The sequence below is a fragment of the Aplidium turbinatum genome, chromosome 3 (genome assembly GCF_918807975.1).
Source record: "Aplidium turbinatum chromosome 3, kaAplTurb1.1, whole genome shotgun sequence".
NCBI classification, from domain to species: domain Eukaryota; kingdom Metazoa; phylum Chordata; class Ascidiacea; order Aplousobranchia; family Polyclinidae; genus Aplidium; species Aplidium turbinatum.
In genome coordinates, this window is record NC_137474.1 from 35,699,665 (window position 1) to 35,707,669 (window position 8,005).

At 37.5% G+C, this 8,005-nt stretch overlaps 1 long non-coding RNA gene across 1 annotated transcript; it reads left to right on the plus strand.

The window, feature by feature from the left end:
• Positions 1 to 2,636: 2,636 nt before the first annotated feature.
• On the plus strand, positions 2,637 to 3,976 carry LOC145766113 (uncharacterized). The gene is made up of 4 exons (XR_014288689.1): positions 2,637 to 2,804; positions 3,064 to 3,125; positions 3,270 to 3,436; positions 3,878 to 3,976. It is a non-coding gene; the product is annotated as an uncharacterized LOC145766113 (long non-coding RNA).
• The last annotated feature ends 4,029 nt before the right edge of the window (positions 3,977 to 8,005 follow it).

The window sequence follows — 8,005 nt, forward strand, 5'->3', positions numbered from 1 at the left end:
AAAAATGCACTGAAAGTACTAGAGAGTCGAACCGAACCCGAGTTTTATAGTCAAACGGTTCGACTCTCTGACTAAAACCCGAGAATTATTATCACTTATCAGTCGTCAGCCAACGGGCTGGCGAATGTTATCCTGGTCCGCGCTCAATTTCCCGCCTTCCCGCTCAGAATTTGCAGAGTCTGATTAGCGTTGCCAGATGGGGAAATAGGATAACAAATTTAAAAAAATTCTGGTGAAATTCAATTTTAGAGGCCTTTGATGCCAAATTTTTTGACTTTGGGACCAGAAAACTTTTTGGTAAAATCTAATGAAATTTTCCCCCAATCTATTTTTTTCAAGAAAGTTTTTTTAAACTTTTAAGCGAAAAATCCCCGCTCGTATAGAAAACGTTTTGCAAGAGATTTGCGCATGCGTGACGGCAGTGTCTTATGTCTTAAAAACTATTTGTATTTTTAGGCGAAATTGTTTTATTTAGGGTGTTTTACATATCTGGTGAAGTTGTATGCAATCTGGTGAAATTTTATTTACTTTTTGGTGCTAAGCATCTGGCAACACTGAGTCTGACAACTGAGCATGTGCAAGGATGCAAGCATCAAGCATGGTTGCAGGAATAGTGCAGTAACTTAGTTACAGCTGGTTTTGTTGCAGTCATAAGTTTCAGATAGACAGAGGAAGCGTGTCAATAGCAAAAGTAGCATCGTTAAACCTGTATCACTGAACAGGTAACAAGTTTAATCCTACAAATGGTATCTTTGCTGATTTTTTTTATGTTTACCATGGACAAATGAGAACAATATTAGCGTACCATTGAAATTAATTTATTTCGATGCTTTTAGTAAGTTAACTGCATTAAACTGCTACGAAATTACATAGTTAAGCAATATGCACTGAACAACAATGACTTAGATCAGGCAGGTCGGTCTGTCAGTCAATGCAGTGAGGCTCTGCCCCTCCCTACAATTTTCTAACCACTGCACCCCTGAGTCAATGTGAAGAACTACCTAACACATCTTCCCGGTATACCAGTATTGTAGCCTACTGAACACACAATGTTGAAGTAGTCGAGCTCTGTTGTAGTAGCTTCTAGCATTCGGACTCTGGATTGGAAGATCCAGTGTTGGAATCGTACTATAAAAAGATTAGGCAGTGGCTATTTGACCGGCGCCGGTCTTTGAATCTGAAACACTATTTGACCGGTCATGACATTACTATAGTATACAGGCACCTTTTTCTCTTTCAAAGCAAAAGACGAGAAGCGCGTATATAAGTTCTAAATTCGACAAGTTTATTCAACTCGATACGTGGTGCATGCGATACGGTACTTCGCCGGCTTCTATTCTAGAGGGAATGAGTTTGATACTACCCGGAAGCGTTCTTTTTTCTTTAACTAAATTTTGACCCGAAGTGCATTTTTGTAGTCAATTTTTAATTTCAGTTGCCTACAGCCCAATTTCTTATGTCTTTTCAAATGTGAGTAATATTATAAAGTTAGAATTTTTTAAATTGGCGGGAATTTGAGAATTTCTCTGGGTAATTTTCCGTTTGTGGCCGTGCTAACTACTGATATATAGCCTACTACATAATTTTTCATTCAGGCACGTTTTAAACCTTTCAAGGGTTTGCCACCTTTTCCCGTTCATTAACGTGCTGGTAGGTCTATATCGATTTTTGTAGTTAGTATCTTTTTTGTCCCGGACGCGTTAATGACAAAAATAAAATGATTGATTGATGTGACCGTGTGTGCCGAACGAAGCATTACACTTTTGCTCTCAACAAGTTAGATATATACAATGCTTCTTTTAAAAAAATGGTAATAGTATGTAAATGTAATGCAACTCAAATTAAAAATTGACTACAAAATGCACTTTGGGTCAAAATTTAGTTAAAAAAAAAAAAGAATGCTTCCGGGTAGTACCGAACTCATTCCCTCTAGAATAGGAGTCGGCGAAGTATCGCACGCGCCACGGATCAAGTTGAATAAAATTGTCGAATTTAGAACTTATATACGTGCTTTGTAAGAGAAAAAAAAAAGGTGCCTGTATAGTGATGTCATGACTGGTCAAATAGTGTTTCAGATTCAAAGACCGGCGCCGGTCAAATAGCCACTGCCAAAAGATTACTAGGCATGGCTGCTGCAACTGTCTTCAAAATGAGAAAATATTAGGTAGCCTACACAGTTTTAAAAAAACAAGCTGTGACCCTAACTAGAGAGTATATCTGCCATATCTGGTGCTACGCCTTGCCCATGAGTAGCCAGGGAGTAACGACATTTGAGATGCAACTCCATTTTACCTCAGAGTGAAACCTCTGCCGTCAGTTGCAGTTTATAGGCCTAGTCAATGCCCAGGACTGTTAAAAAGTGAGAACTAAATAATTGAGTGGTTTATCCAGCTGTGGTGATAAAACTTGTGGTAGGCTGATCTTTCGTGTGTGACCAGCGTGAATAATTTGAGCAGCAGGTCCAGGGTGGTAAACGATAGACCCTCAGCCCTGGCCAAAGATCAAGAAGGAAAAATCCCCATTAGGCTACAGGAAGAGGACCAGTACTTATTACTGGTATTATTCGTGACAACGTCTCATAATACATGTTTTAAACCAATTTAGGTTTTTTCATGCTTTCCTGAGCATGTGTTGTATTTCATTTCATTGAATAACTTGATACTTGGATATTATCCTTGTGCATTTATGATGTGCCGGGAGACAACTGGCGGCTGGGAGACAACTTGCCCATCTCAGTGGGATTAGTGGAACTGATTACAACATATTTTAAAGAAGATTGCTCAGCGATTTATCAATGCTTTGAGGTAACGTACATCTATTATTATTTACTTGCAAACACAGATTTTTTAATACCCAACCTTCCCATTCCCGGAAGAACATCCGACACATACTTTGCAAATTTATATATAGCTTATATATAACTTGTGTGATATGAACACCATGCTACTACTGCTAATAAATTCTATTTCATTGCCTTCTTAGCGATAAGAGTGCGGCTATATGAGTGTTTGACAATGTTTGTATTATTTTCAATATCTTAAAAATGTTGAATTCAATTTGTAGGATTCAGCTATCTCCCAGTTTGAAGAAACTCGTGTACCAGCATCCAATAATTGTGTGTTTTGGTAAGTTGTGAATGAGCGTTTGTACAATTTTGACTGATGTACAAGTGAACTTTTGAATTGCTCACCTAAATATGAAGTTGGTAAATGTAAATGTGCACTAATTTCAGTCTTCGTAGTTTCATTTGTGCCTCATTGCATCTGCAGGGCCCACTCTTGCCAGTGCAGTGAAGTTTCTCGTATTCATCGAAGGCAACCTTGCAATGGAAACCAAGTCGTTTTTTTGTAGCGCTGGCTTACTTCTTCTGCTCATATTACGTCTTTGCAATGTCATATCCAGATAGTGCAGCTGCAAGTCTGGAGTTTATACAGAGGTATGTAAACCTGTAATGTGTTTAATTGTTTATGTATGAGCTAAGGAATAACAATAATGGAACTCCCTCCTTCACAAAGTCATTCATACCAGTGACAAGCTGGTCTGGAGTGGGATTCAAATCCACGAAGTTCTTGACAGTGTCTCTCTACTGCAGCTAGTAAGAACTGCGCCCATTACCGGAGGGATTGCGTCTTAGACCACTCGGCCATCCCGACTGATTATTAGAGGTGTTAAACTGTTAATACTAGTTATGTACGCAAGTTCCAAGCCACAACTCCAGAGGATGACGATTATTCTAAGGTTTGTGGAAGTGACAACGCATTCTGATCAATTTGAAGGTTTCACTACACGATGGTATTGTGGTGTAGTTACAAACATTGCTAAATATCACAGTCAAATTTGAAAAGATTCACTGATATAACTTGTGTTGTTTCCTCAGATACTTTGCTCGCATTGGGGTCATCCGTCATGACAAGAAAAAGTGGGATGTGCACCCTAAAGTACTCCGACTGTGCAACGAGGTGATGCTTCGGCAGGGATGTTTGTTATGAAGATTGAAGCAAGTCAAGAAATTCACTGTTCAGTCGCTGCTGCTTCATGCTTCGCCGAAATGTAGCCTCGGCTGAACTCTGCAGTTAAAAAAGCGAATTCACGTGTTCGTGAAACATCAAACAAATAGCTATACTTGTAACATCTTGAGAAATATATTGTAAAACATTGTCGCCAGTGAGGTCTGCTGTACACAATAAATTTATATCTGCAAATGCACGTGTGTAATATTTACTTGTAGAGAAAGTCATTTTACTCTCATAATGCCGTTTGTCACAAAAACTATTCGGAAAGTTATTTTGCTGCCTGTCCAGAGCAGTAATGTTACTGATCAGAAACATTTAAAAAATGACTATCCGGAGCATTAATTCTACTGATCAGAAACATTTAAAAAATGACTATCCAGACCAGTAATTTTACTGATCAGAAACATTTAAAAAATGACTATCCAGAGCAGTAATTTTACTGATCAGAAACATTTAAAAAATGACTATCCAGAGCAGTATTTTTACTGATCAGAAACATTAAAAATATGACTGTCAACGGAAGTAAAAATACTTCCATTACAGTAAATAAAATTACTACTTAGGAAGTTATTTTGCTGCCTGTCCAAAGGACAGTAAAATTTTTTAACAGTGTACATACAGCCTCACTACAACATAAAGCAACAACACAAGTTTGGGCGATTGAATGGAGTCACAGAAACCATTTCAAAGGTATCGCTGAAACCACAATCCACGGTTAACAAAACTGGCGCAAAAACGTAATCGAAACTCGACAAAAAATAAACGTTTACGATTGTTGAAGTGTTGCCGGGGAATTATTCCATCCATTAGGTGCCGCTGAATGGAGAGCAGTCTTTAAAATACGCTGCTCAAGCGAACACCCCGAGAGTCGAACTAGCGCCGCTTAATCTTGAAGCTTCTTCGTTCACGAAGTCACGTGCTAACCAACTGAGCTATCGATTTGACGATTTGTAATAATTAGGCTATGTTTTTAAAGTTTCGTAAACGAGAAATGATAAAAAAGAAACGAAAACAGTTTATTGTTTGCTAGGCGTAATTCTGTACCATCGCAAACAAATAAGTTTTCAACGCCGTTGCAAAATTTAGCACTTCTGTATTGCATATAACCCCGTAAACAAGCGAGCAAGTATCGTCATAAATTATGCATCTATTTCCTGAATGCTAAACTCAAAGTGGTGAAAATTAGACTTGTTAAAAAATTGTTTTGTTCCAAATGAAAATTGAAGTCGAAATGAAATTAAGCAGAACCTTTTGAGTCGAAATGAAACAAAATCTTTGGAAAATAGGTTTGTTTAAAAATATCTCTACAGTCGCAGCCCACGGAGATTTTGATGGTCGTCGTTGATCGAAATGAATGTTTGTCGCTTTCTGAGTTCCGAAGTTCTTGCACGTTTCTTTTGAAACGCATAACGAACCATAGTTACATGACTTTAAACACGAAGTGGAGATTTGTTTTTACTAAAAATATTTCAAAATATAACCAAACTACAGTATTTCTAATATTTTTGTTTCAAGCAAGACAAGTAACATGTCATAAAACACAATGCTTCGCCAAAAAGCGCTTTTTTGTTGCTGTATGCATATACTGTTATCGTATTTGTACTGTAACATCCCATATTGAACCTACATTAAGTAACGTTTATTTTGTGCTGTAGACTGATATGTCTCCACTGTGCAGCAGATAGCTACTGCTGGCCAGAAACGTACATCCTTTTATTCATTGGGGGCCGATTTTTTTATAGTGACTGTTTCTCGTAATGAGGATTAGTTTGCATCATTTCTGAAAGTTTTTTACAAGCTTTTTGTTCGATCGGGCCTTAGTGATTTTACAAATCCTACATCCCCTTAAATTTTAGTATTGTAAAAAGCATTTATTGCACAAAATTACCACAACCGCTCTAGACATTGTCAGTGGTCAAAATATCTTTTCTATTGGTCTGGGGGGGCACGTGGCTAACAACGGGCTCTAAAATTGCCAGATGTAAACTATACTACTCATGGAGTCTTCAGTGAAGAATTTTATAAAACAATGAAAATTTTAAACAAAACTTGTCGGTATTTTAGTATTTATTTACGCGTCAGTTTAGAATAACTTCTATATTGACGCTTTTGCCCAACACAACTTTTCAAGAAAGGTGTTTGCAATAGATTTCAAAGCATTACCTGTTTTTAGACTATGCATTATGCTTTCTTTATTACGATTAGGCTGCATAGCTGCATCATCTGCTGCATGCTGGATATAAATTACATGGCTGCGAGCCTTATTTGTACTTTATACAAGCACCATTGTCACTGCAAAGCTTCGATTTCAACCAACCAACACAGCTTGTACTTACAACGTTTGCAAATTGTCTGAGAAAATACTTGTTCATGCAAGGCCGTTGTAAAGTTGCTTTTGTCGCCACAGCTGTGATGTCACAATTAAGCTTACAAATTGCCTAGGGGTAAAGCAATCTGTAGCGGCAGAGATTTGCTGACAGCTTCAGTGTAGCAGTAGCCGAGTCAAAACTACAGCAGAAAGGCAAAGTTTCTTAATCGCGTGAATGCTCAACTTTTGATTACCTTAATTTATTCAAGTCCATTTTTATATTAATCTGTCAATCAAAAACGTATGCTCTTTTTCTTTTTTTGCCATAAAAGCTACTGAAAACTACTCATGAGTGTGTTTTATTCCATATCAAAAGCAATCATCCTCCAAAAGTCTAGGCAATGTTTCAGAACAGGTTTTTGATGTGCCAGATGTTTACAGAAAACTTAAGCAATGCGTGTTTTAGAATTAGATAAACAATATCAGTCATCCATAGACAGACCACTTCATGTGCTATAGCCTATATTTATATATGCAAGCTTATTCTGAGACTCCAGTGTAAATTTTTAAAATAAAGATATTTTGTTTTGTGTAGGATTATCAAGTTAACAGTTGTAGATCTTTCTAAGATTTCTGAGTCTTGGAAGTGTGTTCATCATAGTTGAATCTGAGGTGTTTTCATCCAAGTGCATCAAATCTGATTGCAAAGCACAAGCAAAAGTCATGACTCAGCATCAAGGTTTATTAAAGCAAATAATAATGAATATTGAATAGTCTGGGTGTTCATCGGGACAATTACGGTATCGCTTCTAGATCTAGTTGCAACGTTCATCTGATGAAAGCGAAAGTAAAAGCAACGGCAAATAGGTTGATTTATTGGTTCACTGACTGACTTTTGTGCGAAACGTTTCACCATAAATCATGGTGCAGTAAAATCTGAAGATCACCGTCTACGTTTTACAGTGTATACTGTAATGATAGTAATCGGCTTATTGGAATTCCGTGGGCCGACCTCGTTTCGAAAAACGTTAATATACGCATTACGCAATATGAATGCAGATGTGACACAACGTGGGTGCTTTCTCGACGTATAAACTAATGTCACTGCATTGAATTATTATGGTTGACATTTAACAAGCAGGCTTAACTACTGTTTCATCGACTTTGTGCATTGCTTATTTGAATAGGTTACAAATTGCGTTTCAGCTTTGTCGTCAGTTGTGGTTGCCACAGCGACGGGAACTGTAATGCCAGGAAGGAGTCATCTAACATCAACAGAAAAACAAAAAAGTCTCACTGAGCGTCTGATGACAGTAGGTCCCTCAGATCCAAGGCGAGTTCAGGTATGGGATTGGCTTACTCTTTGGTTTGATGCATTTGTCTTTGATGATCGCATGATCATGTGATTCCATTTTCTTTGTTTACTTTACTCCTAATAAAACGCCAAAATTGGTGTTTGTTACCAACCTATTTGTAGGTTTTAACACATCCTCTTCGCCGACGTGATAAGTTATGGTAATTAAACCACCCTTAGATAAAAATTATACATTTTGTCTTATCCAAGCGTATTTTCGGTTTCATTTTAATGCTTTAATGTGAGATTTATTACACCTATTATTTAATTTATTGGCACCTATCTTATTTAACATATACACCAATGATCAACCAAAACCCCCCAACGTAC